A 26,945-nucleotide genomic window follows, 5' to 3' on the forward strand; every position below is an offset into this window, starting at 1 on the left:
AGCCTGCAGGAAGCCATCACAGGAACAGAGGCTGCAAAATGGGGAATTGGGTTGAAAAAGAAGCTTTTTGAGTCAGAAGGAGCTGCTGGCAGGGTCTGAAATGTCACCTCACGTCTGCAGCAGACACAAGGTGGCATCAGAAAGCCAAGTCCTTCCTGTGAGGCTTCTCCTGCCCTGGAAAAGGAGAGAGAGGAGTTCCAGGTGCGCACACACCTGATTGCTGCGCCTCATAGTCCCTCAGCAATTCCCCTCTCCTGTCACAGCTGGGTCTTTTCCAGGTCTTGTCCATCACCTGCAGTTGCTTCTCCTGTCAGAAAACAATCCCAGGAATTACATTAGTAGGATTTGGTGCAAAGCAGGAATGTGGATCAAGGCCCGTGAGGTCTCACTTTCAGAGTGGTATTTGGGCTTTAATCCCATTTTTGGGGTGATCCCACCGTGGCTGGGTGTAGGATCATATCCCACTGGGATCACCATCCCACTGGGATCACCATCCCACTGGGATCACCATCCCACTGGGATCACCATCCCACTCTCCCCAGGGTTTGCTGAGTTATTGGTCAGCCCCTGAGCAGGATCCCAGAGCTGGGCTCAGCAGAGCAGTGCTGACCCAGGGAGGCCAAGCCACAAAGTCTCGTTAATATTTAGGTGATTCTGCCACAGAGCTGCATTAATTATCCACCCAAGATGAATTAATTACCCACCTGAGATGCATTAATTACCTTTCCAAGCAGCCTGGGCACAGAGGAGAGGAGGAGTGGGGCTGTGACCCGGAGTCCCCAAACCCACCCTGGCCCCACATCCTCCTGCAACACCCTCGGGTACATCCAGTCCATCAATCCATACATTTCTATACATTTCCAGCCCCTCTATCCATACATTTCCAATTGATCAATCTATACATTTCCAATCCATCAATCCATACATTTCCAGTCATTGGTCCATACATTTCCAGTCCATCAATCCATACATTTCCAGTCCATCAATCCATACATTTCTAGTCCCTCTATCCATACATTTCCAATCCATCAATCCATACATTTCCAGTCCATCAATCCATACATTTCTAGTCCCTCTATCCATACATTTCCAATCCATCAATCTATACATTTCCAGTCCATCGATCCATACATTTCTAGTCCCTCTATCCATACATTTCCAGTCCATCAGTCTATACATTTCCAGTCCCTCTATCCATACATTTCCAATCCATCAATCCATACATTTCCAGTCCATCAATCTATACATTTCCAGTCCATCAATCCATACATTTCTAGTCTCTCTATCCATACATTTCCAATCCATCAATCCATACATTTCCAGTCCATCAAACCATACATTTCCATTCCCTCTATCCATACATTTCCAGTCCATCAGTCTATACATTTCCAATCCATCAATCCATACATTTCCAATCCATCAATCCATACATTTCCAGTCCATCAAACCATACATTTCCATTCCCTCTATCCATACATTTCCAGTCCATCAGTCTATACATTTCCAATCCATCAATCCATACATTTCCAGTCCATCAATCCATACATTTCCAGTCCATCAGTCTATACATTTTCAATCCATCAATCCATACATTTCCATTCCCTCTATCCATACATTTCCAGTCCATCGATCCATACATTTCTATCACTACAGACGCCTCTATTTGTGTGTCTGACAAGTTCTCACAAGGGGATTGCTCTGAACCTCGCACCTCCAGCCACGAGTTTCACCCCAAGAGCTGATGTGCCCCAACATCTGCCCCTCCCTCTCCAAACCGGGGCTTCCCATTTATGTTCCAGAGGTGGTTGGGGTTCTGCCTGGGAATGGGCACAGAGAAAAGAAGGTTCTGGAGAGATCTTAGAGCCTCTTCCAGGGCCTAAAGGGGCTCCAGGAGAGCTGGAGAGGGACTGGGGACAAGGGATGGAGGGACAGGACACAGGGAATGGCTTCCCACTGCCAGAGGGCAGGGATGGATGGGATATTGGGAAGGAATTGGTCCCTGAGGGTGGGGAGGCCCTGGAACAGAATTCCCAGAGAAGCTGTGGCTGCCCCTGGATCCTTGGAAGTGTCCAAGACCACGTTGGACAGGGCTTGGAGCACCCTGGGATAGTGGGAGGTGTCCCTGCCCATGGCATGGGGGTAGAATATTGTGATATTTAAGGTCCCTTCTAAAGCAAAGCATTCTGGGATTCTAAGTTTTTACACAGGCACAAACATATAAATAAATAAATAAATAAATAAAATATATGCATACCAGATATCCATGAAATTACATACATATACATACATATGTGAATATATAAAATATATATAATATATATATGTGTGTATATATATATAAATGCATGTATATACCACACGTATACATACACAGCGACATACATTTATACCCTCACCCTATCAGAACCCCAAATCACCCTGCGGGTCCCCCCGCGCCCCTTCCCCCCCGAGGGCACCCCGCAGGCGGGAGGTGCCACCAGAGGGCACCGCGCCCCCATTTTTGGGCGCCGCTTCCCAGAATGCAGCGAGTGGGGCCGGGGGCTCCGCGGGCTCCGCACGCCGGGCTGCGGCCGCGGGGACAGCGCGGAGCTCCGCGGGGCAGCGCGGCCCCTCCGCCAGGTAAGCGCCGCTCCCCGGCACGCTTCGGACCGCACGGTGTTATTTAATTTCATTCTATGGTATGTTATTTTTTTGGATTTATTTGTTGTTGTGTTTTTTTTTTTTTTTTTAATTTGAGTTTATTGGTTTCGCTTTTATTTTATTTTTTTCCCGCATTTATTTAAATATTTTATTTCTTTATTTTATTCTACTTTATAATCACTCCCCGCCCCACAGGAGGGGCTCAGGCGGGGAGCAGCAGCAGCCCCTCCCGGGCTGGGTCCCTCTTGGAGGAGACCATCCTCCTCCTCCTCCTCCTCCTTTCCCCCCCTATCCCGGGATGGAGATGTCCCGGGGGCTGAGCGTGTTCCTGCGGCTGGGGGTGTTTGGGGACTGGGGTTTTTCCACTGGGATGAACCCTGGCAGCTGCCCTCTTGGAGGGGGGAGTGGGCTTTTATCCAGGTCCCCAAAGTTGGGGGAAACTCGCGCCGGTGGCCCCGGGGTGGCAGCGGCTCCGCTCCCGCTGCGCCGGGATGGTGCAACATAAATTCTGTTTAATGTGACGGCTGCGATGAACAGCGGGCGGGGGCTGCTCTGCCCCCGTGAAAGTTGCGTTCGAGTTTGGCAATTTGGGCCATGGGGAACATTGGAGGCTTTGGGAGGGTTTCTGTGGAACAAGGAGCAATCCCTGCAGGAGGGGAGCCGGGAATGGTCAGAGGGGAGGCGAGCGGTGCCCGGGAGCAGAGGAATGGGTTTGGCTGCCCTTAAAGAGAAATCTCGGCAGCGCCGGGGTCGTGGAACCTTCATGGTTCAGCTACGGCCGCGTTCACTCCGTGTCTGGGATGTGAACCAGAGCAGAGCAAAAGGGCTTGGAGAAGTCAGGATGCTCTGGTTCCCTGGATCTCGGGGTGCTCAGGACTCGCCATCTCTCTGGAGTTGTGTTCTGAGTTGGTTAAAAACCTGGTTTGCACGAAAGCTCCCAGACAGAGCAGCATGAAAGAAATTTCTCCTGAGCCAGCGAGGGAAGCTGGACCCGAGCTAAAGCAAATAAACTTGAATTTCATCATGCTGGGGCTGGGTTTCTTTGTGTTCCGCTCCGCTGTGGGCAGCCCGGGCTTCCCACAGCCCCGTCCAACCTTCACCTTCAAATGTGCCTCAGCGGCCGAGCAAAGAAACTTCTGCTCTTTCGTGCAAACCCCGCTCCCCGCGGACCCTGCTCTGTCCTCTGCCTCCCTCGGGCTTTTCTCGGTGTGCTTCTCGCCTGGCTTGCTGCAGGAAGGGGCTTTGCAGGGTTTCTGCTCCAGGCTGAGATGCCGCAGACGTGGAGAGTGCGAGCATGGCTGACCTGGCAGGGCTGTGCGTCAGCCGGAGCCCTGCGCTCCGCTCCGCCCGGGGATGCGCCGGCTCCGCGGGCAGCGCGGCTCAGCAAGGGAGGGAAAAGGAGGGGAAATGGGAAATTTATCCCTGCTAAAAGCAGAAGGTGCTGAGGTGTTTCTCTGCCCATTCCTATTGCTGCAGACGTGGCCAGGTCTGGGCACAGGAGCCCAGTGATCCTGGGAATGTGGCTGTCCAAAACTGAGGGGATTTCAGGGGTGGAGGTGCTGGTGCACATCCTTGTTAGGAGACTATAAATGGATAATTTTATCCCTGCTGAAAGCAGAAGGTGCTGAGGTGTTTCTCTGCAGACCTGGCCAGGTCTGGGCACAGGAGCCCAGCTGCGTCCCAGTGATCCTGGGAATGTGGCTGTCCAAAACTGAGGGGATTTCAGGGGTGGAGGTGCTGGTGCACATCACTGTTAGGAGACTATAAATGGTCCCAGAGAAACCTTGGGGCAAGAGCTTTCTCCCTGCTGGGAGAGGCTGTGCAGTCCCAGCAATGCAGGATGGGCACTTGGTGTGCTGGAGTGAGGAGGAGATGCAGTCCAGTGCCATCAGAGATGGGGAAATGGGGTATTAGCAGGGAAAAAATAATTTAAAAATCAATATGAAATGATGTGTTGTGCTCTATGTGCTTTTTTAAAATAAATAAGGGGGGATGCAAGCCTGTTGATCCCATGGCAAAGGCCTGGAGGAACCTGTGGCTTCTCTGCTGCCCTGCCAGCGCAGAATTTGCAGGTGAGACATAAAATCACTGTAATTCATTAAATGCATTCCATCTTCTCACAAGGAAACAGATTAAATGTAGGTGCTGATGTCTCAAGTGCCTGTGAAATGCTGTTACATGGGCAGAGAGGGAAGATTTTGACACGTTGCACAGGTTCCATCCATTAGTCATAATATTTCCACAGCGTGCCACACGTGCACTCACATTTTTGTGTAAATGGATGCATGGGAAGCAAATTCAGAGGTGACACAAGAAAATGTGGAGAAACTCAGGTGGGTTTTTCCCTGCAGGACCCTTTGACATCCAAGAGGGTCCTCCATTTGTGGCTGCTTTCTTTTTTCTGATCCATTTTTGGCTGCTTTGTACCAGTCTCCCTGCTTTGGAGGGAGGGAGGGAGGGTGGAAATGTTGCAATTCCCGTTGAAGAGTTTGACATTTTGTAGCAGATAAAGCCAAATGCAGACAGTTGCTTTGGTTTGGCTCCTTTTCGCTGAGTTTGAGGGAAGGCAGGATGGGATTCAGGCTGGAGGTGGCACATACATCCCTCGTGTCACAGTGGCATCCAGCTCTGGTGTTTTTAGCAGGCATACATCTCTGGGAACAGGCTCTTTCCAACTGGTTTTGTGCCCAGAAACTTGAATCACTCATATCCAGCAAAAATATGAAGGTGAGGGAACATCTGCTCCCATATCACTGACGTCAGTTTTTGTGGCAGCTGTGATTTGGTCACTGGGGATCCCAAAAAGGATTTTGTGACTGTGGGGTGAGCTGGAACTGAAGGTTCACAACCGTTTCCTTTATTTCTTCTATTTCTCTGTCTCCCTGGGGAATGAGAAAGGGTTTCCAGTCCCATGTCAGCACTGGTTTTTATTGTATCTGTAGTTGGTCTCTGGTGGGTTCTGGAAGCAGCTGCCTGGAAATGGTCAAGCAGAAGTTTTATGGTTCTTGTAGCAGGACCAGGAGAGGTCCTGGTGGTCCTTCAGATGCTCGAGGTCGTCAGATGGATGTTCACACCTGCTGACTGCTCCCAACCAGGGATGGCTCTTTCCAGATGTGCCATTTTTTGGGTTTCTTCCCCAAAAATCCCCTGGATTTTCCACAACTGGGATGTCCAGTTGCAGAAGGAGATGGAGCTGCTCTCTGGGCTGTGTCACATCCCTGCCCTTTTTGTATTCCCTTGGAAAAATCTGAGAGTTTTCTATGGAATGTGGCCCAGGGATGCTTTTTCCTTCATAATAAGTCTGAACTTGCCCAGTTCAGCTGCAAAACTCTCAGCTGCTTGCATGGGCCACTCTTTAAAAACAAAGGCACTCAAAAAACTATTATTTTCCCAAAAAATAGCTTTGGTGGCTGTGACAGTCACTGAGTCACATTCCTGGTGTTTAAATGATGGCTTTGTTCCTATTAGTTAATAAGGCAATTATTATGATAGGAAATTAACAGGAAATTGTTAAACAAATTAATCCAATTAAAAGGAAATGTTAACGAGGATCTGCCCTTCTCTGGGGGTGCCTGTGGCTGATCCCTGTACGAGATCTGTGCACTGCAGATATCGGGGGGAGCTGGGGGACACAGATTGGCCGTGTGGCTCCACAAGGGGACCGTGTGCTGGCCAGCCAAGTGGCTGCCGTGGCAAGGGGAGCATCCAGCTCTCAGCAGGGGCTGGCAGCAAAGCCAGGCTCGCCTTTGACTCAGCTGGCTGGGAGGTGGGAGCGGGCCCTGGTGCCAAAGAGGAGAAACTCCTCAGTTCTGAAATAGGGCAGGAGGAGGAATCGCTGCCAGCAATGGAGAGGGGCTGGGAGGAGGCAAAAAGGGTGATGAAAATCACTCATCAGCCCTGATGCATCTCCAGCGTGGCCTTGGGAACAGATCCACCTTCAGATGGTATCAAAATGGCAAAAAAAAAACCAAACTGATGTTCCTGGCTGCCTTGAGTGCCACTGCCCTCATGTGCTGTGATCCTGTCCCAGACTTCCACTGAGTCCTGGCTCTGGCCTAGGTTTGCCAATCTGAGATTTCTTCCAACCAAAAATCAGAAAACTCTGAAAATTTCAAACAAAAGCCCAAGCAATTCTTTCTCTTGCAGCTTTCATTTCACAGTTCACCTCCCTTTCTGGCTGTAATTCCTGCTGGGGCTTCTGGCTTCCTAGAGAAAGGGTAAAAAAAGAAAAAAAGAAAGCAGGCATTTAATAATAGATCAAAAATGAGATTATGCAGTAAGTCAGCCCTCCCCTTCCCAAAATGCAACCAAAGAAATTGCAAATCACCTTGAAAAAGGAAAGGAAAACAGTGTAGATCAAACCCAATGTTAAGTATGGATGAGGTGTTTATATTTTATTTAATGGCTGTGTTCTGTCCTAGAGCAGCCACCCTCCCCTGAATTCCTGTTTGTGATTAATTAAACAGTAGAGATGAACTGGGATGGGGCAAATTCAATGGATCTCCAAATGGGAATGCACAGGTTGGCTGTTTGCTGTAGTTGGAGGCAGCTCCCAAAAACTTGGAGGTTTGATGAGAGGCTCCTTGTCCATCCCTGGTGACTCTGGAGCAGTTCTGACCACCTTTGGTGCAGCACTGGGGTCACCTAGGGAAGGGAACCCAAGGGGCTTTGTGCCAAACGAGTGGGTGCCAGCAGAAGGGCCATGATGGAGGGAAGAGGTGATTATTAATCATGGCTAATTAGTCACCAGCCAGGCTAGGCTGCCCTGGGAAGCTGGGCAAGCCCCAGCCTGGGCCAGCGCTCAGCCAAGGCTTGATGAGACACGACTTCCCTGGAGAGGAGGCTCAGCCCTGGCGCTGGGCATGAGGCTCTCAGCCCCAGGCCTGTTCTGGTGTGCTGTGAATCCTCTGGCTCCTTCAGCTTTGGGTTTGGTGGGGCCAAATGTGGGAGGGCGGGAGCTGAGATGGGCCTGTGGGCAATGTCTCCTGCTGGATCATCCCTGGGGTCTCAGAGCCAGCGTGGATGGTGTGTGTGCCAGGAGTGCAGGCTCTGCTGGGCCGGGCTGGGAGGAGCTGCCAGGGGAAGGCTCTGGCTCTTGCACGGTGGCTCCACCAGGACAGCAGAGAACCTTGAACCCCCTGAGATCCTGGTTGCACCACTGATGAGTGAAATATCAAGAGGGACACGAGGCATAGAGAGTCCTTCCTCTCCCATATTATCCTTATCCAACATGGATAACCCATCCTGGGTCATGCCATGAGGATGAGCCTCCACACAAGATCATGTTGGAGCAACCTGGTCTAGTGAAAGGTGTCTCTGTCCATGGCAGGGGGTTGGAACGAGATGAACTTTTAGTTCCCTGTACACACAAGCCACTACACATGTGTATGGTTTGCTGTAAATCCTCAGGCTCTTTCAGCTTTGGGGTTTGGTGGGGCCATTGCCACAGGCCACGTGGGAGGGAGGGAGCTGAGATGGGCCTTGGGCAATGTCTCCTGCTGGATCATCCCTGGGGTCTCAGAGCCAGTGTGGATGGTGTGTGTGCCAGGAGTGCAGGCTCTGCTGGGCCGGGCTGGGAGGAGCTGCCAGGGAAAGGCTCTGGCTCTTGCACGGTGGCTCCACCAGGACAGCAGAGGACCTTGAACCCCCTGAGATCCTGGTTGCACCACTGATGAGTGAAATATCAAGAGGGACACAAGGCATAGAGAGTCCTCTCCCATGTCATCCTTATCCAACATGGATAACCCATCCTGGGTCGTGCCATGAGGATGAGCCTCCACACAAGACCATGTTGGAGCAACCTGGTCTAGTGAAAGGTGTCTCTGTCCATGGCAGGGGGTTGGAATGAGATGAACTTTTAGTTCCCTTCCAACAGAAGCCACTACACATGTGTATGATTCTGTAAATTTATATAAATTTTCTTTCTTGCTAAATCACCCAGTTTCAAGCACAGAAGGTGCCACAGCCCCTCTCTGTGAGAAGAAGAGGCTGAGGAGCCGCATCCATCACAGCTCTGGTGGTGAAGGCAGGGCAAGGAGAGAACAGGAGCAGCAATCCTGTGCTGGGTCTGGCACGTGGGGCTGGGAATGTTCACCAAGGGCTGCCAGAGCACCAGAGGAGGCAGAAGCTGCTGGAAATCACCACTCCCATGTGTGATTAGCATCCTCTAAGGTGTTCATTTATCTTCCTTGTCACCCTCTTGGTCTCAGCTTTCTACTTGTAGAGTTGGAGAAGAATCTGTTTCATCACCTGCTGGGCTGCTGCTCTTCTTGTTTATTCCCCAGAAGGAAGAAAATTAGATGCGCCAGAGATGAAACTTTAAAAAAATAAATAAATCCAGACTTTGGAAACAACCACTTGGAAGTAGAATGAGCCTCAACAAGAAAATATTTATCTTTCACCTTTTTCTGAGACTGGCTGGGACTAAAGTGCAGGGAGAAGACAGGGCAAGGTTTACTTTCTTTTAATTTCAAATATATTCTGAAAACAGAGCAGTTGGAATTCCCTTTTTTCCTTGAAGTTGCTTTGCCAAGTTTGGCTGGAGAAACCCAGCTGAAAGCCTTGCCTTGGTGGATGTGGGATGGAGGCAGGAACACATTTATTTTCTTTATTTACCTATTTTTACCAGTGAGGCCCTGAGGCAAACAGCAAAGCCGAGGCATGCAGGCAGCAGGAGCACTTTTCCCTCCCAATCCCTTTTCCCAGCACCAACAAGATCAGCACTGAAGATACACAATTGAGTCAGCAATGCAGATGCCATCAAATGTCTGCTTTATTCCAGAGCATGAATCAGAGCAGTGTCAGAGCCTCAGATCTGCATCTCCTGATAAGAGTGCAGTTACCTCTGAGGGAACCAAACACGGTGAAATCCCATTATCCTGCCTCTTGCAAGCCCCTATAACTCACTGGGACCAGCAGTGCTGATTTTAATGCAAATTCTGCTGCAGCACGTGCAGACTGCTGTTTTTTAAATTTTTAATTTTTTTTTAAATCCCACACCCTGGAGCCAAAAGGTGTTGTAGGTTTATTATCTGTTTGTATTGGATGGGACCAGCATGGCTATATGTACATACATATGTATGTGAATATATAAATATGAGTATTTTCTGGAGCACAAGCTGTCTGTGTTAAGCCCTGTTAGACCAGTAAGAGCAGCCTGTGCCACCAGTCCAGGTGCTGGCTGCTCACTCTATGTGTTTTTCCAGTGTATGGTGTCCTTGGAGAAAAAATGGATTCACTTCATTTGACTCTCCAACCATGCTTTTACCTCCAAAACAATCTTAATTTCAAGGCTTAAAATCTTTCCCTTTCAGTTTGCTGTGGGAATCACATGAAGGAGTGAAACCCTTTGTGCCCAGAAGTTCTCTGCCTCTCCCCTGCAGGACTTTTCCATGCCCAGCTCTGTGACAGGCCAGCTCAGTGACAGAGTTTCCTGCTATTGTTCCACGGGGACAGCTGCTGGCTCCCTCCACAAGGGTCATGTGTGGTCACTGCCTTTTGCATCATTGCCTCTTTTCTCCTGATCCCAGGGCTCCAGCTGTGTTCTGTTCCTGCTGCAGTCCCCATTCTGCACCTGGCCTGAAAAGCCTCAGTGGGATGGAAGGAGGCCTGCACTAGGGCAGTTTATATCCCCTAAAAAGGCAGTTTATATCCCCTAAAAACAGACACAACAGTGAAGTTTTGCTAAAATCTGTCTGGATTGCCCCCAAGGGACATGTGGAGCTGTTTAAAAGACATTTATGCCACTGTGGTGGTGGTGGAGGCAGAGAAGGATAATTTTCACCTCAGATTCCTCTTTTGAGGGGCTTGTTTGTTCCTTGGGGTTTTTCTGCACCAGAGACTACCGAAGTTGAGGGGATAAAAAGCACTTCTGTGGTTTTCCATCTGTAGATTTGAGGGAAAATGAGTTCAAATCCACCATCTTGAGCTACAATCATCAATCTCACTGCAAAAATACGGAGCCTAGACATTAATAATTAGGAGCTTGCACAATAAAGGACTGGAATATTTCACAAATGACACACCATCTTTGGATCCAGCTGATGCTGTGCAGAGATCTGTGTGAAAGTTCTGTGCAGCCAAGGTGCAGAAGTTTTTGCTCCCATTTTTGCCTCTTGATGAAGAAGAAAATGGGAAGGAAAAATCAGGTTGCACCCCCAAAGTATTCACTAAAGCTCAAGTATGGGAGTTTTAATGTTTCCCCCTATTAGAAAGTGTTTGTATGTGCTGAAAGAAAATTATGCCAATTAATAGTTATCCTTTCCCAGCTTCCCACGTCTTGAAATCACTCCAGTGCAGCCAAGCTGCTTCCTATCAAACTTCACACAAAAAAGAAAGGATCTGCTGGGCTGTGACTGAACATGAGCAGTGTTACTCCCCAGGGGTTTGTGTCCCTGAGGTTTGAGGGCAGCAGGAAAAGGGCTGTGGGATGACAAATGGAACTCCACAGTTGTTCATTCATGCTCCAGCAAAGCTTTGGTTTGGGTTGTAGATATTTCCCAGCCACGAGGCTGAAATCTCAGCAGCTTTAATGTGAATATTCTTCACCTTTTTTTTGTTAATGCAGTTTGGAGTAATTGGAGGGCTGGTGATGTTTTGAGCAATTTATCCACCTGGGAAATGATGACCTTGGATTTATTCAATCAAATATTATCAAGATTAAGAGTGCAAATAGCTGAGCTTGTCAGTCACAAGGAATTGTGTTGCAGCCTGGGCTCAAATCCATCACCTGAAACCAGGGGACTCTGGCAGGATATTCTTCATTCATCAGCAAGAGGCATCACAGCAAGATCATCTCACTGTAATTCATCAATTTATCAGGCTACTCAATTAAGTGGGGGCTGGAGAGAGGATAAAGGGAATGATTCTGTTTGTTGTAATGAATCTTTGACCACCTGAGGACTTTTTTGCTCCTTGCTCTTCCGTGTTTCATGTTGCCTTGAAGGCCTTGTTAAAAGGAAAACATAATCACAGTGGTGGTGCAGAGAGGCTTAAAGAATTAAAAGGATTGATGAATTAGAGCTTTTGCTCTACCTGATTGTCACTGACCTGGGCCTGACAACCACAATCTGCAGAAACCTTGGAGAATCTTGGGTGGACTTATGGAAGAAAATGACTGAAGTGAGACTTTGTGCAGCCTGGAGTAAAGGGATGGACCTGGATCCATCTCAGCTCTGTTCTGTGTCTGTGGTGCAACCTCAAGCTCGTTGGTGAAACATTTGGGAGTGTGGTGCAACCTCTGACTGCTGGGAGGGTCCTGGCTGCCATCAGCTGCCCTGGGACATTGGCAGTGTCGTTCTGCTGCTGGCTGATGCCAAAAATCTGGGTTGGTGGTTTCTTTATCAGTGTGGTATTTTAGACATTTGGCCAAGTTCATCCAAGCACTGATTTTTCTGCGTGGTTACACCTAAATCTCTAGGTTGTTTCACTGGTTGGGATCTCTGCTCAGATCCGTGACACAAAACCCAACATCTGTGTTGTTTTGTTACAAAATGAGCCTCGGTCTCACCCAATCACCCCATGTTTGTGCCACCCCAACAACTTCTGAACCCGGGCAAGCCTGACTAAGAAACGCTGGGCTGAAGGGCAATGAAGGTTGTGTAAGTTCATGAAAAACAGGCGTGAGGGATAGCCCAGGTACTCACAGAGCCTCGGGGCGGGGTGGAGCTCCAGCTGGATACCAGAGAGTCCTCAGGTGGGAGGGAAGGAGGGAAATCTTCCAGCTGTTCATGGGCTCCACAAACGGGAGCCAGAGCGGGGCCCTTCGCTGCCCTGGCACACCTCGGGCCCGTGGATGCCCATCTCTATTTGCAATAAAACTGGATTTCAGTTTAAATGCAGTGGAAGTTTAGGCAAAAGTAGCCCGGAGTGAGGTGTAGCTGCTCGTCTGCTTTCTGCAGAAACACAGCAAAAGGCTTGAGCAAGCCCAAGCGCTCCGGATCAGGAAAGCATTTCCTCCCACCTGGGTTTCTCACGTGTCCTGTTGTTTTCTTTCAACAAAAGCAGAAGAAAGGGAGAGTTCATTTGAATTTAATGCTAAATGTCTCCAAAAAGATGAAGCAAAAGGAACTGTTAGAAAGAGGGATAGGTGGAGATTAAAACCACTTTATTTCTCTCGTTGTCCCTTGCACACTCATTATACATATACATTGCCTGATCATGTGCTAAACAGGAAAATAAATTGTAAAGGAGACAATACAAATCAGGATGAAAGGGGAAATGAAAAAGAGCCTGAGTCAGGTCTGCTCTGCTTATCTGAGCCGAGGGGGAGCCTGCCTGGTGCTCCTGACAGATTTTTTCAGGCAAGATAATGCATTGGGTTGATGACAGTTTATGAGATAGACTTCGAGGGGTATGAAAATTGCTGGTAGGTACTTGAATGGCTCTGACTGCACGGAGTGAATTGGAGTCGAGGCGCAACAATTTCCCTAAAGCTGTGCAGATTAACATAAAAATACCAAGGAAGTCCAATCTTTGAATTTTTATCTGCTTCAGCTCGAGAGAGTCAAATAGGGGCATTACAGAAGTGCCATCCATTTGAATCGATTGTCACCGCAGCTTTTGTGGAAAGGCTGCATCTGGGCTTATTGATAACGTTGTTGAGGTGCTTAGAAACACAAGTGTGTTGGGTTTGTTTTCCCTTTAGTAACTTATTCTTGTTTCTGGCATTTTGTTAAGATATTTTTTAGTTCTGGTCTCCTCTGGAGATCTCTGCTGAGCTGAGCATTGGTAACAGAGATGCTCTGTGCATCTTTTCTCCAAGAGCTTGCCATAAACCTGAATCTGTTTCAAAGCTTTCTTGTAAATTTTAAGGTAATTTTATTTGCTGGAGGAAACACTGACATGAAGGAGAGAATCTAAGAATTGTGATTTATCAACCTTTTAGTGAGGAGGCATAGCTAGGTGCTTTTATTCCTTATTTAAACCATATAAGCTGAAATGCGAGTTTAGTGCCCAGAACCTCCTGTTGGTCTCCATCCTAGCATCACTTCACCCATTTTATTTCTCCTGCTCTGCTGTTCCCTGCCTGCACAAAGATACAAAATCAGCCTCACACATTACAGAAGTAACTTCAGATGTGAAGTTTCAGGTTTGGGGACAAGTGTTGTAGGCTGTAGATGTGTCCTGCTGTCGAAGAAACACGAGGCAAGTTCCACCTACTGAGGGGGCTGTGTCACTGGGAGCCTCGTGCTCCTCTGGTTTCAAAAATTGCTTTTTAGGAGCTGTGGCCAATGACTTCAGCGTTTTGCCTTTGTTCTCATCTTTATAAACAGCTCCTGCACCTAAGGAGGTGGTTGTGAGAATTAGTCACTGGCTTTAGAGCTCTTTGAAGGCTGCAAGTGGTAGATTACAGCTCAGTGTTTATTAATGCCATGGCTTAATGTGATGAGAGCGTTTCCCAGCCCAGCTGGTTGCAGGGGGCTTTGCCTCACTGGTCTCCCCCAGCTGTTCCAGCTGTGCCCCCCATTACCTGGCCCATCTCACCTGATCCATGGGCTGCAGCAGCAGGAGCCTTCCCTCTCCAGGCTCCCCCAGCAGGTTCTGCTTCCCCTGGCATCCTGCCACAGCACAAGCCAAGTTTAAATCTGGTTCTGTGTTTTTGGCTTCGTTCCTTCAAAATGTTTTCAATTTTCTTGGCTTTAACCGATCCCAGTGGCATCTTTTTATGATGCACTTTATTCTACTGCTTCAAGTGCAATAACACTCCTAAAGTTCAGTCTATTTTTAATTACCAAAAAAAAAAAAAAAAAGGCAGAGCATAGCATTGTTCTGTCACTGGTAGTGGGAGAAAGGGAGGATTTTTCTTCGTCTTTAAATTTGATTGGATTTAAATCTCTATGTATGTAGTGGTTTTTGCTGTAATTGGAAGGGCAAATGGCAGTTTGCTCTTGCACTCTAGGGAGCCAATAGTGGTATTGATTAAACAAAAACATTGCCACGTGTTGGGGGATCTCAGAGTGCCTCAGGCCTGGTGAATGAAGATTTGGACAATGGTATCACTTTCTCTGCTTCCCTCTCTGATGAGGAAGCTGAAGAAACTTTGTAAGGCTGACACTGAGGTAATGCTTGCTGGGACAGCTCCTGACCTGTAGCAGTGCCTGTGCACAGCTGGGTCAAACCCTGCCCACAGCAGCTGCAGGAGAGATTCCCATGTTTGTTCTCCACTCTGCCCCTCTCCCTGAGCTCTGTTTGGCTGCTCTTGCACCCAAAATCCTCCTTGCCTGTGGCTGCTGTGGTGGTGTCAGCCCAGGAGTTTCTGCAGTTCCTCTGCAGGCAGGGATTTGTGGGGAGAGAAAAAAGGATGGGAGGAGGACAGTGGCTGTGTTTGGGTTGTGTGAGTGTCCTCTCCTTGACAGGTAGGTTAAAGAAAATGTTTAGCCAAGCGGTTTTTGCCACTTTTCATTTTACTTGCGCATCAGCTCTTCCTTTGCATGAGAATAGAAATTAATTTTGTTTCAAGTTCTAGAAACCTGAAGCATGCTGAATAGGTAGAAGTTTGTTCTATTTATAGGTTGTAGAATTTCTTTGTACAATAAACCAGTTTGTTTTAATTTAAACTATGTATTCAGCATATTTAGCTTAATTTTATTTAACTACAAGTTCAACATGTCTTTTTCATTCTTTTTTAAATTTGTGAAATAAACCCAAAGTACAATGAAAAAGTCAGACTAGTCATTAAGAAACTTCATTTACCATTTTTAACATCAAATGTGTTGACTTGCATAGTTTATTAATTTTTACAGATGCCCAACTGTAAAAATAGGGCAGCTTGGCAGTTCAGGCAAAGGCCTGATTTATGAAGACATATGCCTTTGTTGTTCTCCACAAGCAAAAATAAGCCTTTCATTAAAGAAAAAAAAAATCAAAAAATGCAAAGCAAGAGAGTTTAAATCAATCAGAATTGAAGTATTTTGCTCCTGTTTTGCATCAATAAATCCTGCATTAAAGGCAGAAAAGGCAGGATGGTTGAAGAAGGATTGGCAGGCAAGTTAGCAGTAGTGTTCCTCGTGGACTGGTCTCAAGCCTGGTATTAATGAAGGTATTGACTAATGATAGAGCAGAAATTAATGGGATTTGGAGGTATCATCAAAAAAGGAAAACCAGGAGATCCCAGGAGAAGAATGACTGACTTTGGGACCATTTGTCTGTAAGCAAATGTGAGTTCTTGTAATGCAAACTCTGAGAGAAAGCTGGGGGTTCTGTGTGGGCATTGGGATGTATTAATCAACCATAGGATAAATCTGATGTCCTGATGATAAAGATTCATCTGGGATCACTTTTGTCACCTGAATTATTCCCACTGGTGACAAAGAAATGCGAATGCCACTGCAAGAGGTTTTAGTGAGGCATGGCTGAAAATGCATTCTGCATTCCTTGTCCATAGGAGAGAGATTGATTCCAGCTGGAAAAGGAGCAGCTGAGGGCATCTGCTGGAAATGATCTGGAGAACAGAGAATCTGGCTCCCAAAATGATTAAAGGAACCTGGACGGTGATGTGGTGACAAAAAAAGGCAGAGAAAAATTAGATTCCTCCTCTATAAATACACTGGTGTAAATACCAGAGAGGGAGAAGAGTTATTTAAGTTAAATGACAATTCTGGCACAAGAACAAAAGGCTCAGAAAAAGTTTAGGCTGGAAAAGAGCAGAATAGCTTCAAACCCAGGAAGGTGCTTGAAGAGCCTTCTAATGGGAATTGTGTAAAGGGCTAAAAACCTGATTGCTGTGAAGATGGAGCCTGATAAATGTATTAATGGGATTATGCAATGTGCTTGGCTTCAGTATTAAGGGATCAGACTCTGGATTTCCGGTCCTGCGCTTTTGCAAATACACTTAAGAATCCTGCAGGTATGAAAAAAAAACATGGAAGGTTTACATTTTAAGAAATATTTTCATTCTGATTCAGCTTGCAGTGGATTTTGCTGTTTCAAATGCATTAATAACTGAATTGGGTGAAGTGTGGGAAGGAGGAAGTACCTTCTGAGCTGGGAAAAAGCAGCAGCTGCCACCTGCTTCCTCAGTTTAGTGGTCAGCTTTGGCAGCAGGCCTGTGCTACTTAGATATCTATTTTTTAAAATTTAAAGCCTTTTGTATAGTAAAGTTAGGCCTTGAAATAGATTTTGCTCAAAACACTGACAATTATTTATTGTTATTTATCATTGTAGGGTGCTTTCTAAAAACCTGCAGCACTTAAGGCACACGAGTGTTTATTATCGATCCCGGCGTTCTCGTTATCGATCCCCGTTTTCCCCATTTACAAATAGTCCCCAGATTTCTGGTTGCTTTACTAAAATCCCAATAAATAAGACTTTAGTGCCTTTTTGTCAGGAGGCCATAGTTATTTTATCAAAGACAGTGCCAGGCTGTTTTAGCACGGTGTAACTTAGATTTCATGGGCACTTTGTGCTCAGGATTTCCATGCGTTTATGTTCTGATTCAGCTCAGTTCTCCAGTGTTGTGTGCCATTGTCGTCCCCACCCTCTGTCCTTAGGGATATTCTGCCTGGAGGTCTCTGTGATTCCAGAGGGACACTGGAAATTTGGGATGTCTGTGGTTATAGGAGAATTTCAGAGGCACTTTCAGATGTGGCTGTGGGATGTCAGAGCTCACCATCCCTTCACCCCTGTGCTCTCCTCACTCAGCAGCAGCATCTCTATTCAGCCTGGGGGCTTGACCCTCACTATCTCCCATCTCCAGCGTGTTCTCCTCACTGCCCACGTGTGCTTCTTATTCACTTTCTCCATTCAGGATGTAAATGGCAGATGGTTTTTCTTTTTTGGTTTCAAGGTCTTCTCATCGGAGCCTTTCAGCCATTCAGCCTCTCAAACTAGCTCGCTTAATTACCTCAACTTTTTGAAACTGAAAACCTCGCAGACCTGCTTTTATTTTGCTTAAACTGAGTCAATGTGTGGAAAACAGGCTTGAATTGAGTGATCACAAGTGGCTTTTATTCCAGCATCCTCACGTTTGCCAAAAGCCTCCCTCAGAATCACCTCTGGTTTGCTCAGTGCCTGTTTTGTTCTGAGGTCTGCTGGCTCTTATATCCCAGACTTACAGGGCCCCACTGTTGGTGTTTGTTCTTCTTTCTATATCTGCAATTTAAGACTCCCTTATCAGCCAGTTCCTCCGAGTATTTCTTTTTCTCTCTAGCCATTTTTAAAAGCTCTCTGCACACATCCAAACCCAGTGGTGGGGTCTCCAGTGGACCTCTAGCACAATCCCAGCAGACAGGCTTTTACAGCCTTCTCCCAAAGTGACTCTAATCCACAACGATCGTTTTATGCCTGCTATCGCTTTGGATTTTTAGCAAACACAGATGATTCACTCAGGTCACAGAAAGAACCGTGGAACAATGTCCCAAAAGATTATTTCAATGGAGTTTGGGGAGTGGATTTGGGGTGACCATTGGTAGTGTGCAGGCTGAAAGTCTGATTTTGAGGGTGGGTGTTTTCCCCAGCCACCTGCAGAAGGATTTCCCAGCTGCCTTTTCTACAGGATGATGATAATTTCTAACAGATTGTTTTTCTGACAGGGAAGAATTATCCCTGGTTTACATTTTGGGAGAAATGGAACAGCTGGCTCAAACACACAGGTCTGTGTGAGCTGAGTCTGTGCTCCCCCAGTTGTCTCAAGGATTCTCAGCAATCTGGCAGCCTGTCAAGGCCCCTCAAATTGGGTGGACTCGAGGGTGAGCTGAAGTGCTGGAGCATCACAGCCTCGAGTCTGGTGCAACAAAGCTCATGCTGAAAACGATGCTTTTGTACTTTACCCAACTGCTTGGTTTGCAGTTACTTTTAATTTAAGTTTAGACAGTGCTGAGTGCTTAATTAAAACAAAAAAGTGTTTTTGGTAGACAAGAGTGTAATGCCCGAGCTATGCCTCAGTTACAATGTGTAGGTGTTTGGGGATTGTGTTATAGACAAGCAAAATGATTGTTTCTTTTTAACTTCTGTTTAAACACAGTTCAAGTGATGGAATATTTAGTAGAGCAGAATAAGCTGATGCCTGCCAGCTCTTTCATACCAGTGGTTACCAGATGTGCCTGTATTTAGAACCCCACCATCTGTTCCAGGGTGGAGGTTGGGGCTGGTGTAGGTATTTGGATGTTCTTCTTCCTTGGGTATCTCTGGAAAACTTCAAAGCATCTGTGCTGAGGGAAAGCATGGTTAGCTGCAATTCTCCAGGAATTCAAGGGAATTTTCCAGAAATGCAGCTGATTCCTGAGTGCAGCAGGGTTTGGAGGGGGAAGGAGCCTTGAGGAGAGAGGCAGTGCTGGTATTTTGTGCCATTGCTCAGCCACTGCCAAGATCCAGTTGGAGTTTTGTTTGGCTGTCACCAGGCTGGGCTGCTGCCTCCTGCTCTGGATTCCATCTTTCCTAAGAGTCCATGCAATTTCCAGGAGTATTGCAAGATGGAAGTTTCTTAATGGGATTTTAAGAATTATTTCTGTAGGTAAGTTCTATTTAGATAATTTCTTTTGATGCTGGATTGGTGCAGAATTACTGTGAGCTGTTACAGAGCAAGGGGAGGGAGATCTGCTCTACCTTTACCCTCTCCCACCACGTCCAGCTCCCCCAAACCAGGAGGGATCCATCACACTGAAATTAAGTTTTGGTCATTTTGGGGATGGGGAAAAACATATTTTAATCAACAAACTACTTGTGAAAAATACTCACCTAGTACTGGTAGCAGCCTTTGGTTGACAGTGATCTGGGAAGGAGGGAAAGCTACACCTGTCTGAATCCATCCAGAATCTCATGGTTTATTTGTCACCACTGTCTTCATCCATCAGAACTAAAGAATTGTTGCTGAAATAGGAAAATGAGCCTTTTAGAAAGCTGAAGAAAAGATCTTCAAAACCATTCATAACCATTCAGAGTGGTTATGAATGGTTTTATGAAAAAGGCATTGTGGTAATAGGGTTAGAACAAGATTTTTAAGGTCCCTTCCAACCCTTATCACTATGTGATTCTGTGATAATACAATCATTTAATTAATTTATCTAGAATGTTTGTCCCTAATCAAGCATGTGGCAGTACAATTCGACATACTCAGAGTGTGACCCATAATATTCCACCCAAACAAAAGCTTCTACTCCAATTCTTGCCCAATGATTCTTCTTTTACACAGCCAGGTGAAATAAATCCAGTAGCTGTGCCCTCATTAACAAGGGAACAGGCATTTCTTTTCCTCATCCCATTTAAGTACCAGGCAGTGTCCTCCAGCATCTTGCCAAAAGCTTCCACTACTTTTATAAGCTTATTTTCTTTTGCTGTCAGGAGCTGGTTCCTGTGTGCAGGATGCTGCCAGTTCATTGTGTTTGCTCTTTGGATCCCAGCTGGGGCTGCGCCGGGCCCAAAGCAGAATTAGGATTTGGGAGGGAAGGGTCTGTGTGTCCCTTCCTGTGCTGACTTTTCCTTTCCTGCTCCTGCCAGGAGATCCTGCTCCTGGGTGTTTCATTTCACGTCCCAGCCCTTGCCACGCTTTATGGCCAGCAGTGGGGTGCATTTCACAATACTCCTCGTGCCCATGGGGTCTTCAAAGGGCTTTATTTAACTGTACTGAGATGCCTTTACCTACCACTGAAATGCAGCTACTTAAGCTGCAAAGCCTGGCAGCTGCTCCAACAGCAGGAGCGCGACCAGGCCACTGCTTTTTTTGTCATAAAGGAAGGGAAGAAAAGAAAAATTCCATATCCATTAAAAAACTGCAGGGAAAATGTAAATTGTCAGAATATAATTACCTAAACTGGAGTTTGGCCAGCATTCCAGATTAACAGTTCCTCCCGTGAAGCCCTGGGATACCTGATGGCCAAAAGCAGTCGGAGTCTCAGCAGGATTAAAAACTGAGCTTTGCTGTGGAGTTGCTCCGTAGTGGCTGAGAGATGCAGATAATCTATTTAGCACCTACAGCACCCTGGGGCTAAAAAGTGGCTGAATCCTCTGAAATCCGATAGGAGTGTCTGAGGTTAAGAGTGCGGTCTGAAAACATTCCATGGAACTTGTAAAACCCGCAGATGGTCCGACCTTGGTGCCGTCTGCTGTGGAAAAGGAGGAGAAAGAGATTAAAAAAGATGTACCAGAAAGATTGCAGCAGGGAAAAGATGGAAGCTCAGGGTCCTCCCTGCCACCGTTGTTCCATGTTTTTCTGGGGTTCATTTCAGGCCATGGAAGTGTGCCATGGAAATGTGCATTAGCTGGCTCTGAAACTCCTGAATACCTGCCTGCAGTGACTCAATGGAATTTAGAGCAGATTGGAGACACCGGGATTCAAGCCATGCTCAGGAGGAAGTGGGGTGAGGAAGAGGGAATGTGGAGGGGGAAAGGAAAAGAGGGGAAGTGGGGACCATTTACATGGAGAGGACACAAAGGTGTGATGGCATTCACTGTGTTCAGCTGCAGCTGCCAAGTGCAGAGTAACTTGAAAGGCAATGAATATAAGGGAGGTTCCCAGCCTGAAATGATACAGAGGTGTCTAAAGAAGTCATTCTGTCAGCAGAATCCCACTCTGGTTTGGGTTGGAGGGGACCTTGAAGCTCCTCCAGTGCCACCCCCTGCCATGGGCAAGGACAGCTTCCACCACCCCAGGTTGCTCCAAGCCCCATCTCCAACCTGGCCTTGGACATTTCTAGGGATGGGGCAGCCACAGCTTCTCTGGGAATTCTATTCCAGGGCCTCACCACCCTCACAGGGAAGAATTTATTCCTAGAGGTTGAACAGAAGGCCAAGATCTAAACTGTGGCTGCTTTTTAGGTGGCTTTGCTTTACATTTGCACGTTTCCCTACAGTAGGATTAGTGTTTTTAGTCCTTCACCCTGTCAGCTTCAACTCAAGGTCACCATGGAGTTTCCAAGTCTCTAACAGGATTGGCAGTGTGAATTGAGTCTGTGCCTTTGGGAAAACAGGTTTGGAAGCTGATAGGAGTGAACGGCTTTTCCTTGCCAGGAAAGTGTTGAGCAACTTTATCAGCAACTTATTTTCTTGTTTAAATAATTATTAATCATAGATTATAGACCCTGCCCTTTAGGATCCATTTCTGATGTGGAAATTTTACATGTATATGAGAAATAAGATGGCAGAAAAGGTGGGAAATGAGAATATTTGAATACAGTAGTTTTTCTTTTGGGATAAGCAGAAGGCAAAGGAGCAGTGGATTTTTCACTTGGTAGAAGGGAAGCTAAAAACTTCTCTTTAAAACCAATTCCTGTAAGAGGAAGAAGGGGAAACACACAGAGAAAGGGGATTAAATCTGAAGGTGTCTCTGTCAGTATAATCTGTAATAGCCTTGATAGTGCTTCCTGAAAGGAAGACTTGCCACACCGACTACTGATCCTGACAGCTTTTCTTTTGGGAGCTGGGAGAAGAATTGTTCTCCTGAGTTATCCCTGAAGTGATTCTCCACTGGTGTTTCCTCCTCAGTGAGGACCTGAAGGGAATAAGGGAATGATTGTCCCCCTATTTCTTCCTGCAGAGCTCCAAGCAGATCAGGGTGGAATACAAAACCCCCGAGCCATGGCACGGTGGGAACAGATGTGTGTGGTAGGACAACGTGGGTGTGTTCAGTGATTTGAATGTTAATTTAGCCTTTCTACTGTGCCACAGTCATAGTCTTTTTTAAATTTTTGTCCTGATAAAATATAAAAATGATTGTTTCTCCTTTGAACCTGCAGTACCTATTCCTGCCTTTCGGTACAGTGTGTTCCCTGTGGCAAGATTGGATTTTTTATTGTTTATCAAAGGGCAGACCTGTGCCCCCGCCTCACCCCTCGCTGGTTTTTCATCTCAGAATAAAAGTTAGTTTCTCCTTGCATTCTTTACACATGTGTAAATGACTGTTAAAAAGTGCAGAGTGATGGAAAAGTGGTTTTTCGCTGCTTTGAAGTGCTCATGTTTTATTAAAGCTGAGATTCTTGGAGCTTTTTGGCCAGAAACACACAACCCTCTTTACTCCTGGAGATAAACCCCATTGAAAAACTCTCTAATTCCCCCAAAGTTGTCATATTGTGTGTTTTGGTGTGGGATTTGATTGCCATAGATACAAATGCCTTTCATGGAGCTCCTAATACATAAAATTAGAATGCATAAACAGAGGACTGGACCCGTGTGATGTGATTTGGTTGTGAGAAGATGCTGGCACTGTTACTTGCCTTTCCCCTTCCTTCTTTATTTCTTCATTGCTTTTTTCCCCCTCTTTTGCTTCAGTTACCATCTGTTGCATGCTATGTTTGGTACTCGCTTATTTTTTCATGGCTTCTGTGACTTCACAACGTTTAACCACTGACGCTGTTCACGCCAACCCTCCAGCGTGGATCTGGATGTTACTTTGTAACAAACTCCAAACCATAGTGATATTTTAGTATCTGCTGCTCAGTTTCCCACAATACAGTTGTTTTCCAAACCCCTTTTACCCGGAGGCACCTGGACGTCTCTCAGCGGTCCAGTGGCAACCATTGTGTCCACATCACTATAGGGCTGAGGCATGATGGAGCTCCATGGCGGCATCCTCACAGAGTTCTTGGGGGATACAAAGCACTGCATGGACTGTCTGAGCTCCAGGGGGACACTCTGACAGGGTTTTAGGGGACACACAGAGCTGCTTGCCCACAGGGCCGAGCTGCGGCTGCCCCTTGGAGGCAGCATCGCCCCCTGCCAACATGGCGGCTCCTCCATGAGGGGAGCGGAGGGTGTGAGGGACGGGGGGGCGCGCCCGCCTTTTCGGCGGGAAAACGCTCCCAGGCTCAATGCGCGTGCGCAGTGGCGAGAGCCGAGCTGAGGGAAGCTTCGGCTGTTCCCGGCAGGTTCCGGAGACGAGAGTCTCGCTGCTCCCCGCCCTCATCCCTTCGGGTATCTCCGCCCCCGCTTCGCCTATCTCCGCCCCCGCTTCGGCTATCGCCGCCTCTCTTCGTTAAGTTCCGCCGCCACTTCGGCAACTTCCGCCGGTTCGGTCGGAAATGGCCGAAGACGTGCGAGACCCAGCGGTTTAAGGGGAGAAGACGGGCCGGCTTCTCGGAATAAACCAACTGTGTCCGGCCCGTGGGGGGGGGAGCAGGGGAGGGCGGACGGAGCGGGAAGACGAGGCAGCGGCTATGGCTCCCCCCCCAGCCACTCGCGGCTCCGCCGGGAGGGCGAAGTGAGGGCGCCGAGAGGTAGGAGCGGACCGTACCACGCGCGGGGAGAGGGGGAGGAAGGTGGGAGAGCGGTAACACCCCCCCCGGAACCCCCCCGCGGCAGCCCGTGGGGCCGGGTAAGGCGGGAATGGTACAGTCCGGGGGAAGCCCCCTGGAGCGGCGGCGTGGGGGGGCTCGGCTGGGGCGTCCCTGAGGGGCTGGAGGGGGGCGCGGGGTCCCTGAAGGCCGGGGGAGCTCTGAGCGGGGGTCCCTCAGGGCTGGGGGGACTGCGAGAGGGGTCCCTCAAGGCTGGACGAGCCGTGAGCGGGGATCCCTTAGCGGTGGAGGGAGCTGTGAGCGAGGATCCGTCAGGGTTGGGGGGGCTATGAGCGAGGATCCGTCAGGGAGAGGTTCCTGAGACCTGGGGGTGTGTGAGCGGGGTCCCTCAGGAATGGGGGTTTGTGAGGGACTCCCTCAGGAATGGGGGTTTGTGAGGGGATCCCTCAGGGATGGACGTTTGTGAGAGGGTCCCTCAGGGATGGAGGTTTGTGAGGGGGTAGCTCAGGGCTGGGGGTGTGTGAGGGGGTCGCTCAGGAATGGAGGTTTGTGAGGGGGGTCCCTCGGAAATGGAGGTTTGTGAGGGGGTGCCTCAGGGATGGGGGTTTGTCAGGGGGTCCCTCAGGAATGGAGGTTTGTGAGGGGGGTCCCTCAGGGATGGGGGTTTGTGAGAGGAGTCCCTCAGATATGGAGGTTTGTGAGGGGGTCCCTCAGGAATGGAGGTTTGTGAGGGGAGTCCCTCAGATATGGAGGTTTTTGAGGGGGTCCCTCAGGGCTGGGGGCACGGTGCGGGAGCTCCATCAGCGCTGGGGGTTCCTTTAGGGCTGGTGAGGCTGTGAGGAGAGTCCCTCACCTCACAGCATGAGAAGCATTGTGGGGATGTCACACTGCAAGGGGGGACCCCCGCAAGGCTGGGAGAGCTCCCCATGGCTGGTGGGCTGTGAGAGTCCCTCACAGCACGAGGGGCGCTGTGGGGGTCTCACAGAGTGAGGGACACTGTGGAGGGCTCCCCACAAGCCTGGGGACCCTCATGGCAGGAGGGCTGTGGTGCTCAGCTGCTGCTGACAGGCTCCAGCCTTCCTGCCTGTCCTCCTGCATCCAGCAAGGATCCTGAGACCTTCTTGTCCCGCCTGTGGATCCCCAGCGTTTCAGGGACCGTCATGTCCACCCTGGCCAGTGCAGCCCCATTTCTCCCACTCTGAGTTGTGCTCCCTGTGGTTCTTGCTGGAGTTCTGCCTTGTGAGCTGGTGAGGACAGCAAGGACGAGGCTGCCCTCGCTCTGGCCTTCCTAGCGTGGCTGGTATTGCGTTCCTGTGAGTTATTTACTAAAGCTGAGGTCCGTGTTATTATTTTTTCCCACATGAGGTCCCTTCCTGCTCAAAAAACATTGGGGTCTTTACCAAAAATTTTACCTGTGTGGTGATAACAACTTAATGCTGACAGGCTAATACCCCATTACAGTGGTCCAAACCTAAACAATTTGGAGCCTGAAGGGGCTGGAAATGGTTCAAATGGCATTAAGGACTCACAAAGATGCTGAGAAGCACTTTAGATAAGCTGTTCTGTTGCTGTGTGTGTGTTAAAATCCAAGCACTGACCACTTTCTGACCTCTTGTTGCTTTTATGTGAGTCTGATAGACCGCGTGCGTTGATACCGTGATATGATAACTTGAAAGTGCCTGGGTTTCTTGTGCTGCCAGCCTCACATGTGTGTGAAGAAGATTAAGTAACTTTGTTTCCTGAGAGGAGTGTCACATGCAGGTGATTATCTGAGATATTTCTGTTCTCATGGAGAAATCTCTGATATCCGAGATAGTAACATCTTGGAACGTGGGTTGGCGGGTTTTATCAAGTACTGAGTAATCTTAAACTCGTTTCTATGCAGAAATAGCAGCAGAAATGAACCACAGTCTGATTATGTGGTGATGGGGAGAGAGATTCATCTCCCCCTGACAAATCCCTTAACTTCACTTTCCATCTGAGAGCCCAGTTGTTATCATGCAGTGTTATCTGTGCCCACTCAGGCCTTTGGGATGCCTCTGCTTTTCCATTTCTCCTTCCAGAAATGGAACTTTGCATGGGTTCAGCTGGGTGTTCAGGGATTCTGGAGCTGGGATAATTGCCTGCCTTCATTGAGCAGATTTTTCCGGCAGCTCAGCTGTGGTTACAGACACTTCTTGAACTTCTTGATGTTGTGTTGCAGAAGGGAAGTCCAGAGCAGTTTTCTGGAATCCTCTGATTTTTCAAGTGGGGACTGTTAGCTCTCGTGTTTGTTTACACGTGACGATGGATTTTGGCAGTTGCCAAGTCAGAGCAAAAGCAGCAAATGCTGGGAATAAGTAAAACATGATTGTTGAATCGCCTTCACTTAGGCTGGGTCTCAACAATTTGGAGGTTTGTTTGTGTGCTGTTCAGATGTCCTGGGAAAGATGATATCATCATCATCATCATCATCATCATCATCATCATCATCATCATCTTCCCTTGAATATTTGTGCATCTCTGGGACTGTTTAGCTGATGAGTTGATGTTGTTGATGCATTCCCAAGTTTTGTTTGCTTATGGGGAGCCAGAGCCCTTCCTGAGCCTGCTTCCCACAACTATTAATTCTTGAAATGCCACAACACCTTCAGCTTAAGTTTTTAGTGTCTCTCCCCTTCTGGCTGTGTATATTTTGTGTGTATTTGTTGTTTTTCCCTTCCAGTCTCCACTGCCTGATTTTTTCTCCTTGCTCTTTGACTCCTGTCACCTCTCCCAGTTGCCTTGCCTGTTTTCCCAGGGCATTTCTCCTGCTGCCCACAGTCATGTTTTCACCAGGCTGGGAACTGCAGCTCACCACAGCTGTTACCTGTTTGATGCCAAGATCACGGCGCCCTTTGTGAATTGCTTCCTGCTCCAGAGACAATTCTTCTGCTTTGGAGACCCCACAGGAGCAGTGAACTGGAAGGGACCTCATGGTCATTGGCTCCTGTCTCATCACCAGAGATTTTTCCTGCAATCTGTGCTGAATACCTTTATTTTTTGAGAAGGAGCAGACTGTGAACATTTTGAAGCAGCTCCTAACTCTGGGATTTTAACTCAGGGTGGAGTATTTGGTCTTACTCTTAGTAAGCAAAACCTCCAACAAGCAAAATAAGCAGAATT

The 26,945-nt window shown here is 47.9% G+C and overlaps 1 protein-coding gene across 9 annotated transcripts in view; it reads left to right on the top strand.

Annotated features, from left to right (window-relative positions):
• Nucleotides 1–2,505: 2,505 nt before the first annotated feature.
• Nucleotides 2,506–26,945, top strand: part of EXTL3 (exostosin like glycosyltransferase 3) — a 160,211-nt gene continuing 135,771 nt past the window's right edge. For 4 of the 9 annotated variants that reach the window (XM_074536461.1, XM_074536466.1, XM_074536459.1 and 1 more), the window contains exon 1: nt 23,518–23,783. The gene's annotated coding sequence lies outside the window, so the exon portion shown is untranslated. Of the gene's footprint in view, nt 2,679–23,517; nt 23,784–26,945 lie in introns of those variants that run through there. The other 5 variants (XM_074536465.1, XM_074536462.1, XM_074536468.1 and 2 more) reach the window with 2 other exon arrangements.

The sequence above is a fragment of the Zonotrichia albicollis genome, chromosome 3, assembly GCF_047830755.1.
Source record: "Zonotrichia albicollis isolate bZonAlb1 chromosome 3, bZonAlb1.hap1, whole genome shotgun sequence".
NCBI classification, from domain to species: domain Eukaryota; kingdom Metazoa; phylum Chordata; class Aves; order Passeriformes; family Passerellidae; genus Zonotrichia; species Zonotrichia albicollis.